This window comes from Hemibagrus wyckioides, linkage group LG09 (assembly GCF_019097595.1).
Source record: "Hemibagrus wyckioides isolate EC202008001 linkage group LG09, SWU_Hwy_1.0, whole genome shotgun sequence".
In the NCBI taxonomy this organism is placed as follows: Eukaryota; Metazoa; Chordata; class Actinopteri; order Siluriformes; family Bagridae; genus Hemibagrus; species Hemibagrus wyckioides.
The window spans coordinates 16111057-16123126 of NC_080718.1; the positions used below are offsets into that span (position 1 = coordinate 16111057).

Consider the following 12070-nt stretch of genomic DNA (forward strand, 5'->3'; position numbering starts at 1 on the left):
TCGGAGATCAGCACGTACATGTCAAATTAACAATGTCACTAGCAAGGTCATGATAGATTTCATCACGCGTCTGCACTTTATTGATTGTTGGATGTACTGTACATCAAAACTAGAGCAATGGGAGATAATTGTTTGCCTCTTGAAGCCATTATTCTACTTCCTCAAGCACGTTATTATTACATAAGTGACTGTGTACTGTATATACTGAGAAGCTTCTTTAAGCTCTTTTTAAATAGGACATTAAAAACATTGTTAAGTTAAAAAAAAAAAAAACAGTACAATGATTTTATTATATATAATGCATATGTTCAGTAGCACAATCTGATACATGGTATGTTCATGTTAATTACAGTATGTAGAATGTATTTCCCTTTCTTGCTCCCTGTTATGGTGTTTGCTAACAATACATTTTTTACTAAAGCACTGGCCGTGGGGCAACAAGGAAACTTCTCAAGGTGCAACTGACACAATGCTTCATACCCTCAAGGTAAAATGTCGGTTTTGAGGGCAACATTCTCTCTACTTTGTGTGACTACAGTAGGTGTAAAGTATACAAGCTTTTGTTGTGGCATGTAAGGTCTCACTTACGTAAACAAATGCATCAGGAAACCATTTCCTTAAATCTAATTGCTGATAAAATGTCAGCGAGACACGTAATCCATCAGTTACACCTGAATGGTATGTGAACACTGCTCATTTAAGTGAGGTGAAAAGCTGCCTCTGAGACAGACTCATGCGGGAACAAAGGTTTGATCTGTTTCTAGAGATAACATGAGGCCTGCAGTGTGCTAATGCTAAATACTCTACCCTCAATTATTTGCAAAGGTAAAAAGTGCTTGTATGTTTACACTGAATTACATTTAATCATTAATATTTGTACATATTATATTTTCTCTTTTATTTATCAACATTATACACACAGCCATTGATCAACCAACCATCCATCTTTGTGCAAGTATTGGCTATTAGTCACATTTGTTCTAACCACTTTAATGTTACTTTAATTAAAATAAAATCTCCTGAATAAATTTGAGGAAATTCAAAGAGTTATTAGGATTATGTTCCTCCAGCCATACTTCTCACCTTATAGCTTTTTTTATTTAATACTTCAGTTTGTAAAGGAGAGAATGAAGTGTACAATGTGTACAATGTACAAGTGTAAAATGCATACAGTATACAATGTACACAATGCACACATTTTTGCACAAGTTATAATTACACCTGACACTTTACATATTTACATATTTATCTGCACTTGTTCATTTGCACAATTTCTACTATCTGCACTTCTGGTAGATGCTAAACAGCACTTCGTTGCTATGTACCTGTACTTTGCAATGACAAAGTTGTATCTATCTATCTATCTATCTATCTATCTATCTATCTATCTATCTATCTATCTATCTATCTATCTATCTATCTATCTATCTATCTATCTATCTATCTATCTATCTATCTATCTATCTATCTATCTATCTATTGCAGAAAGCAAACCTGAAGTAGTGATATGTAACTGCTTCAGGTTTGGATGCTGAGAAATGTGCCATCTGACACAAACAAAGGTGGGAATTATCATGACACTGAAACTTCCTGGAAAAGTGGACTGCCTTGTAGTTATGCACGTTTTTTTAAACATTCAAGTAGCTGTCTTTTCCACTTCCTCACCCTAACCCCTCAAATCCCAGCACATATGGGCTTGATTAAATTACTGGCAACAGCTAATCTGGAACTTTCCTTAAATGGATACGGCCCAGCCTTTCACTCTAGACAGATCTTAGTGGAAAATATGCTTTAATTTTTTCTTTTTTTTTTTTTTGGTAAAAATGCTCAAACTAAGGTCTTAAGCTAGTTCAAAGCTTGGTGACATTACTACCTATTGTTCACATCAGTAGCTTTCTTTACACAATAAATATGTGCATCATTTTCAATAATTGAACTGGGTAGAAACCACAATAATAAATTATGTTAAAATATACATTTGTAACACACTGTACTCTTGGTCTTATATTCTTCAGTCACATTTTCAAGAAACTATGAAACTACAAGACGTGCATTTAATTCTGTAGCATCGTTATTTAAGCATGTCTATGTCTTCTTTTCTCTTTTTATCTCACTTTTAATTTTACTATATTTTTAAACATAAGAGCACCAACTGATTACAATAATTCATCTAATGTGTATATTAGTTTAAACACACACAAGAGAGAGAGAGAGAGAGAAAGAGAGAGAGAGAGAGAGAGAGAGAGAGAGAATAATAGCACAGACACTTCTACAGAGCTTGTAGGCCTCATGTTTAATTATGTGAAAATTTCACATAGAGTTGTTTACTGCTGGCCCTTCACTGGTTAGTACACTGCAATAGAACTATAAACTCAATCTACTGTAGCAGAATAACAGATATTCAAACATATAAAAATGTTCCACCTAACATCTTTGACGTTCCACTAGCACGTCCAAACTTCCTGGATGTACAGCCATTTTCCAGACTAGAACACACTATTACCTCAGCAGTTTCCACTTTTGCAATCACAGATAGCATCATGGGATCAAAAAATCTGACCGAGCTCTTTAAACAGTTACCATGTTTATATAGCTATCACTGCTTCACGCTTCAGGAATATAAAGCAAATATGTTTTGAATCATAGATTGTTTTTACATCTTGCCAGACTGTGGACTAAAGATAAGGATTGCTACTAAGAGGGCAAACAAATTTTAAGCAATAATTATCTAGTCGATTGAAATAATTGGTAGTAACAAAAATTAATCTGACATATATTTAAAGAACTGACGTTTCCTTTCAACAGTATTTCAAGTTTCTGAGTCACAGGAGGAATATGTGTCCCCTTAGAGGCTTATTGTGCCAAATATATGTTAGCTTAAGTCAATCCACTGATTCTATCTAAGCACATGCCTTCTTAACAACTCCTTATAAGTTCCTCTTTCTCAGTGCATTTTACATAAATGCCTACAGTTTATTCAGCTATAAATGAATGGAAAACAGATATGGAAGTCAAGCTTGTGGCTAAAAGTTAATGGTTGTTCTGAATCTCCCCATGTGATACTAAAACTTAAGGTAAGGATACAAACGCAAATTTTAATAAATATATATATATATATATATAGAAAGCTATACAGAGAGAGGTGTAGCATATCGCTAATAACAGCAAAATCTCCCAAGCAGCAATTAACTCAAGATGTTCTTATATTGTGACTAAATGTGAAACAGACAAACAGTGAAGGTCAGGGAAGCTAAAACCATAGAGTGCACAGTTATAGAAGGGAAATCATTTATAATTGCACTCTCCAGCGTCACACAGATAAGGATGGGTTTCCTTTTGAGTCTGGTTCCTCTTTTGCATATCATCTAATGGAGATTTTCCTTTTTTCTGTCACCTCTTGATAGTACAATTGTGAATTCAAATGATTTGTTGAAAGTTGTGCTTGTCATCTTATCTGATTAACAGTTATATTACTTAACTTTCTTTTTATTTTTTTCAAAAATATTTGTCTTCAAAATGAGTTTAATGTATAATAAAGTTATCCACATAAACTTAGACATGCAGAGGGACCTTGATGATGAATTAAACAAAAAATAAGCTGATACATTAAATGGTTAATCTATTAGACTAAGAAACAAAGAGCACAAATAGTTTCACCCTGTAAATTGTAGGATCTGTGGCTCAGATTGTTAACTTTTATGACACTACTAATAGTTGCCGGGTAACTTGAGGGAAACGAGGTCATAGATTAGTTGTAAAAAAGTCCCCAGAGAATTTGGTACCTCTCAGCAACTGGCCTCAAATTTCTGTTGGATAAATACTCTGTAGTCCTGATACTGAACAGGTCTTATTACTTGACAAAGCAATCGCTAAATCAGCTGGTCTTAAATCTGATTCTTTTGAAAGATTTACATGCAATACTTTTAGGAACGTAAGCTTCTGCCGATAGCTCATTGTTATGTTATGACATATTATAGTCTTACTAGAGCACCACAACTAATTTATGACAAGTGGCATTAGATTGTATTGTCATGAGATACATACAGTATGTGTATCATAAAAATGTAACTAATGTTTGGATATTTTGGGAAAATATGAAAGGTAGATGAAATACATGAATGCGTGTGTGTGTGTGTGTGTGTGTGTGTGTGTGTGTGCGTTTTAAACTATGGTATGATTTGTTCTTAGCCACTCTATGAGATTTAAGTGCAATGCTTCCCTTTATGGTCAAAACATATATTAATTAGTAATCAATGCAAGTCAATACCAAACACTTTAGTATCTCAATCAACATTAAAGCCATTTTTCTTCTTCTTGGGTCTTCTAGAAAGCCTACTGGAAAAAGGTGTCTTTTTCTCCACTTGCTGTTGGTCTTGTTTCTATATTTGGAGGTAAAGCTTTAAGATATGACTATGACACTTTTATTAATAGCTCATTTTTAGAAACATTTGTAGGTCTCACCACAAGACTATTTCAGAACACGTCGTTCATGGATGCCTATTTAAAGTTTATAAGGCCTACAAAATTATCCAATTACCAAAAGTGCTTGAACAGTCAGCACTTTAGCTGGAAACGTTTTATATCTAATGCTTTTGGTATGCCTTCACATCTGGTAGGCTTATACGTCATTCATGAATAGCTATTATCAGATTTTCTTTTAAACCCTGTAATGAATTAAATGGCATTACATTGATTATACCAATATATATGTATAGCATCTGATTTTAAAATAAGTTTTCAGTATTTAGACTTTGCAACCTATTTCATAATATTCACTGTTTTGTCCTGTTTCAGCTCCTGTCACATTTTAATTAAAGAAAATCAGTGTTGGGGATGTGAGGACTAGGGATCAGAGGATGTGGACACTTGATATTTTGGATCATTTATAAATAATAAAAACTGCTCCTGATGCTTGAACTGTGCTGTTGTGTGCAGTAGTGATTTCTCCTTGCTGTTGGTAATCAATATGAATTCATAGCTATGGGAACACCTGTAGTTGTTGAGTTTTATGATATTAGGGACATTCCTGTAGAACGTATACACTATATGGCCAAAATTATGTGGACCATCACACCCATATATGGTTCTTCCCTGAATTACTACAAAGCTTAAAAGCACAGATCTGTCTAGAATGTGTTTGTATAATGTTGAATTATAATTTCACTTCACAGGAACTAAGAGGCCCAAACATGTTCCAGAATAATAATGCCCATGTGTACAAAGCATGTCACGGCCGGGATCCCCACCCTAGGCGGGGCTCGAACCCTGGCCGTCCGTGGTGCACGTGCCCACGCTAGCACGTGGCTGAACACAGACCCAGACACAGGATACAGCGAAGCGCTGCTTTTATTGACATGAAGACAAGACATGGGAAGACGAACAGGATACGAGACATGGCGTGGTTAAAAAAGGAAAATAAAGAGGTAACAGGTAACAAGATCGACTCAGGAGCATAGCCGGACTGGAACCACGGAACGAATAACAGTAAACAATCACGAACAAAGACAGGCACAAAAGGATCCCTATTTATAGGGCTAGACATTAGGGTAAACTGGGTACAGGTGAGACAATCAGGGGAGAGAACAATAGGACAGGTAATCACAAGACACACGAACAAGCAGGCTTCTCGGGTTCACCTGCCAGCACCTTCCTCAGGCCTGGCAGGGAACAGTCCAGCAGTTCCTGACAAAGCAAACTCCATTAAGATGGTTTGGGTGCAAGAACATGAGTGACCTGCCCAGAACCCTGACTTCAACTCAACAGAACACCTTTGGGATGTCCAATCTCACTAATGCTCTTTAGCCTGAATGGACATAAATCCTTTCAGGCGCTTTCCAAACTGTATCAGATAGCCTTCCCAGAAGAGTGGAAAGTGTTGGACCAAATTCATATTAATGGCCATTGTTTTAAAATGTTTAACTAATGTTAATGTTAACTATAACTAATGTTAATTAGTTATACTTTCCCACATTGTCTTTAAAAAAAAGCTGAATGGCAATTTACGTTTATTCTTCTATTTGTAATGATCTGATGATCTGATGATCTGATGAGGCTGTGATGTAACTCTACCCTGAAATGAATAATCCTTACTGTAAGGCATGCTTGTTTTTCCATATCAGATTGAATAGCTAATGTCTGGTAGGGGGCTGTGTTCTCTTGTGTCCCAAACATCAAATTGTGGATGAAGGAGTCATTTCCTGGATCTCTGTAAAACTCATAATGATAAAAGCACATGTATGTCTGTTGCACACAATTACCATCACTGATTATTTTTAGTTTCCAAGAATGGCTTAACTTGGAGTGTTTAAGAAAAAGAATGATTAGAGTATTTGCCAAATGTTACGCTTGAGATGTTCACAGGAAGGGCTTCTTTTTTTGCAAGGATTACTAACAGCTTTTTTTCCCCCCTCCTTCACCATCCTCCACACTGTGTGGCAGGACAACGTACTCATGGGTCCAATTAATTGTTCTGTAAACCCTGTCAAATGTCTAATGATTGGTGGAATATACAACAGTACAAAGCGTGTGTATGTGCTTTCTATATTATATTTTCTATTATGTCTTTATTATGTTTTGTTAAGCTCATTTCAAGCCTTTTATCAAACAATATACTGAATATTTTTATATTGTTTAAGAAAAAAAAGGTTGAGAGGGATTCCAGATTAAGAAACACTGGGAGGCAGCACAACACTTTTCTGTACTGCTCTGCATTGGCGTTATTAACCTAAGTAAGCTGGATGGTCCAAAAAGCAGGATAGTCAGTAAGCAGAAGGCCTGCTGCTGACTCACTGGATGACATCTTGGGAATGAATGCAGATGAAAGAGGGCCTTCAGGGAATGGGAAGAACACTTAATTTATAATATCTAATCCAGGTTGCTGTGGTGAGATAATCTAAACATCTATATATGTGGTAAAGAGCAACTAGATAGTTTGCTTTCACAGATGCATCCTGTACCTAAGTTAACAAAGAGGACGGAAACTTAGCTCAACGAATATAAGATTGAACCTGTAAGATGTTCAGCTATTAAATTTTGTCTTTGATGGAACATAATAACTAAATATAATTAAATAAAAATGTGTACACTCATGTGCACTTTATGGATTTGTATTTTCATAAAGAGTTTTTTGCACTGACATCATGTTGAAACCTCCAAGACATGAATGAAACTAGAACAGCTCTGTGGTTGAATTGCTTTTTGCAGGTTCAAACTGGCCTTGTTTTAACTCAGAGTAGTTCTGAGTAGTCAGGTCTTTAAAGGGATTTAGATCAGAAAAGAGACAGGAGAAGGGTGGGTCAGGTATAAATTTGGTTGAAAAGGAAATTTTGACAAACATGACAACAGTGGATTGATTTTGGGATTTGAGATGAAGAAGCTGAAATTTTGCTCTTTAAGACTATAGGGAGTTCAGTACATAACATTTTTTCTTCTCAGCACAACTCCATAAATGATGAAAATCTGAAATGCTGAGGTGGCTGGAATTGCTGTTGGGAGATTTGCCTGGAAGATGACCTTTCAACAGCACTCCCACAGACAAACCACCAGTGGGAGACCAAGAGGAATCGAGGGGGAAAGTGCTTCCTGGCTGTTTTTTGAATAGTTTCCATGGCCATAATGTGTATTTCCCATTACATTCCAAATGATCTACCGTCTATATCAGTTTAAATGAGTAGCAGTCACATGTGACGAGATGCAACATTGTTGTAATAATATTACTGTGCAACACATAGGAACTTAATTTATAGTTAGAACATACATAGATACTATTAGAAGGGCATTAAAAACCTATTTCTTTGTATCTAGGACTTGTGATGTCATAGCATTTTCATCTATTAGGACTCTTTACACAAACGGCTACAGTGGACATATTCATTGCTATTCATGGTGGCTAACTGGTCTTTTAAATCAGAAATCAAAGCTTTTCAAATAAAGGAAGGTTAGAAAGAAGATGTTTGTCACCATGTTTTACAATTAGCTAGAGGGGTTTGGGAGAAATACAGCTTGTAAGCCCAGTCAAAGTGCAATGTGTTTTACCAATAAAGGTTTCAGAAGATGACTCAGGGGGCTTAAAGGGGGACTCAAATCTGCTACAGTCAAAGTTGTGGTCACATTCTTATTCCAGAAAAAAAATGCCACAGGGAAATCCCCATGCCTTATAAAGTCTGCACTTATCAGACAGCAGAATCTAACATCGCCTAATTCTCCAAGCACAGAGGAAATTTCCTGCTGTTGACATTTTAGTGTTGATAAAAATGTCAGAGACTAGATTCAAATAGTGGTTTATAGCTTTTAAATTGGAGCAATTTATAAAACCATTTTCAGCTGAACTTACTGTATATCTGAGGTTGAAAAGATCAATATCTATCTATCTTTAACATACTTAGAACAAATTCTTTTTTCATTATTCCAAAATGACTTGGAAATGTTTTTATTGACGCTACTTACTAGGATTGCTTTGTTTGTCTGTTTGTAAAAGAGTATGTTATGTAAGGAGCCAGATTAACAGCTGTAGCACTTAATTCAGTCAGTCTGTCTAAAGTTTGGACAAGCGTCACACAAAGTCTTTTCCAACTGTCCAGGTTCAGTGAAACTTTACTCACTGTGGCTGCAGATTCCTGTTCTTGGCTGACAGGACTAGAAACCCAACGTGATCTGATTTTCCTCAGGTTCTGATGTGTTGTAGACTATTCTTAGATGCTTTTAAGCTCACCAAAATTGTAAAAGTGTTTGTTATCATAGCCTTTATGTTGACACAAACCAGTTTGACCTGTCATCAACAAGGCAACAAAACTACCATACACTTGATGTTTTTCACACATCTGTGTAAACTCTTGAGACTGATGTGTGTGAAAATCCCAGGAGATATGCTGCCAACAATCCTGCCTCAGATAAAGTCACAAGATCCTTTTTTTTTACTCATTCTGATGTTGCACTGCGCTGCTGCTACTTGATTGGCTGATTAGATAACTGCATGAATGAGTAGGTTTTCCTCATAACGTGGTTGGTGAGTGTATGTTTATATCTTGTGAAGTAAATCTTCAGGCTTATCCTTTGGCCCCCAATATTTGTCATAAACGATTCCTTTTGATTTTTATCATGTACACAAAATGACCTGGACTTGAAATCAACACAGGGAAACAGCTAGTTGTGTATTGGTGTACATCTCTGACTGGTGTATGTCTCTGTGCTGTATGAGGTCCTGGCCTAGCCTTTGAAGCTTGTTTTGTCTTAATCACAGACAGATGGTTCATCTAAATCTTCATACCTTAAAGTCATTCAAGTTTGATTTTTTTTTTTTTTAACATTCAAGAAAGTGTTGTTTTATGTGATTTAAAGTTGTAAGCCTTGTGGTAAGTATACTGATTGATAAATGAATCTTCTTCTGTTCTAATGTTACCCTCTCAGTGTCATTCAACACAGTACTGCTGATAAAAAAAAACCCAAAACCGTCAACTGGCATGCCAGTTCTCACGTACTGATTATTTTCCATGATTCACACATGATGCCATGATTTATACCAGAAGAATTTTCCACATGGTGTTGGTTTGGTCAGAAGTTTTCTATTTGAGCTCATCTGAGGTTAAAGCAGCACACCAACAAGCCATTTGAGCTAAACACAGCAAATAAATTGACAATTCACTACCAATCAACCAATGAAATAATAATAATAATAATAATAATAATAATAATAATAATAATAAGAAGAAGAAGAAGAAGAAGAAGAAGAAGAATTCTTATCACTGATGTCAGCTTGTAGAAGCCATTAGGACAGGTTTGATGCTGTAATGTCTCATAAAGTGCTGAAATAACACAGAAAAAGGGCTACATATCATTGAAAGTAGACAGTTTGGAACAAAGTTACTTTGTGAAGTCTGAATTTTACGGGCTGGTAAAATGTTGGAAAATAGCTCATATTAAACAGTCGCCATTGATTGAGAGCACATGTATTTGAGGGCACTTCAACAAAGACACAGACATTTTTCACAGAGCTTTTTTTTTTTGTAATTTTTATATTTATTTTGTTACTAAATGCAGTGTGCAGCCCTGAATCTATGATGGAAAACAAATGTTCAGATGCATGTTTGTGTTTTATACCCAGCAGCAGCATAGATTTCTGTGAGGAAGACAACATCAAACTTGACCTACAGTTGCCTCTAAAAGTATTACAACTGCAAGACCAACCCTTTATATATATATACTAAAGAAATTTGAGTTTGAGACCAACAGATGAATATGAGACAATTGATCAGAATTTCAGCTTTCATTTCTTAATATTTCCAGCTAGATCTAGAACATGATATCTTTTGTTTGAACCCAGGTAACTGACAGGAGTTTCTTGTTGTGCCCTGTTTGAATGATTGATTAAACAAATAACATAATGTCTACTCTTGATTTTAAACAGGATCAACCAAAATGAAGAACAGAGAGCCGTCTATGGGGAAAAGCAAGGCATTATGAAGCTGAAAAAAGAGGGAAAATTAATCCGAGCCAGTGTAAAAGCATTGGGCATAGCCAGTACAATAATTTGGAATGTGCTGAAAAAGATATAAACCACTGATGAACTAATGAACTAACAACTACACACATGGAACAGGTCAGCCAAGAAAAACAACAGCAGTTTATGACAGAAACAGTGTGAGACATGTGGGCAAAAAAACAAAACAACAGTCAGTGACATCACCAACAACATCCAAAGGGCAGGGAAGAAGGTATCTAAGTCCTCCATTTGGGTAAGACTTTGAGAGCAGAAATATAGAGGTCATACCACAAGATGCAAACCGCTCATCAGCAGTAAGACATGGAAGAACAGATTAGAATTGGCAAACACAGCCACAAATGTTCAAGAACCAAGACTGACCTTTACCACAGTGATGGAAAAGCCAACGTTTGGGGAAAGCTCCTGATCCAAAACTTTTTAGGAAGTGCCATGCCTGTTCCTATACTTCTGCTCACAAACATTTATCTGTTACCAAAGGTTTAACACACCTAGAAGTAAATATCAGGAAATGAGAGCTGAAATACTGAAATATGTGAAAACACACATTCATCATTTGATACCAAACATCTTAAATATCTTTAGTGTGTGGCAAAAACTACTGTATGCTGCTATGTGATATGATGTACACTATAAGCTACTATTTAGTGAATTTTTTGTACTGCATAATTGAGAATTGACAACATACATTGATACAGTGTAGTGACCATTTTGTGTGGTCATTTTGACAAGGTATTCCACTGTGATGAATGAGTGAAGTGCCTTCAGCAGAGTATTGCTCATCATCATGCATAATCATCTAATTAGATATTGAATAAATATGGTGTAGATGCACAAAACAGACTCGAGAGCTGTGCCAGAACTTTGCATGTTACTGTTCATACTGAATTTATTTTGTCTTTATAAGATCCATGATTTGGCCTAAACATCAATAAATGCATCATACAATACTTCTTGTGAATAATTTGTGTAAATAACCTGTATACCAAAACAAAATGTGAGGAAAATATTGGCACAATTGCAGGCAAGTAATCAAGGTTTTGTTCTGAAACCACTCTATTTCAAGGCCTACCCGAAATTATGATATTTAATTTATTTAATTTTGTGATAATTAGTTTGCCTGTACTTCTACTTTGTTAGCACCTCTGTCATTCCAGAAGAGACAGAACAGATCACTGACGCACTTTAAACATTTTCAGTAGTTTTATTGAAAAATGCCTCTTCTGATTCAGAAATAAATAAGAAAATAAGGCTGTGAAATTCACAATGTGCAGTTAAAATGTAAATGAGCAATTCTATGAACATAGTCTTGCAACAAATTCCAACTGCGTTTTACATTGATATTAAAAAGAAAGAAAAAAAAAACTATATTCTGATCTTAACATGTACTTACTAAATATACAGCACAGTCATGCAATTCCACCTTTGGTAAAAGAAATGAGCTGTGAGTTGGTATACAACAGATAAATATTAAGAATAATGAAACAAAAGCCTGGTTTTCAGTATGAGTATGGAATTACAACCAAGAGCCTTCAGAGATGTAAGGGAAGGCAAAAACAAAAACCTGCACAAAAA

The 12070-nt window shown here is 35.6% G+C and overlaps 1 long non-coding RNA gene across 1 annotated transcript; it reads left to right on the forward strand.

Moving 5' to 3' along the window:
• Positions 1-1902: 1902 nt before the first annotated feature.
• Positions 1903-11892, forward strand: LOC131359122 (uncharacterized). The gene is made up of 3 exons (XR_009205744.1): positions 1903-3074; positions 4328-4391; positions 5172-11892. It is a non-coding gene; the product is annotated as an uncharacterized LOC131359122 (long non-coding RNA).
• The last annotated feature ends 178 nt before the right edge of the window (positions 11893-12070 follow it).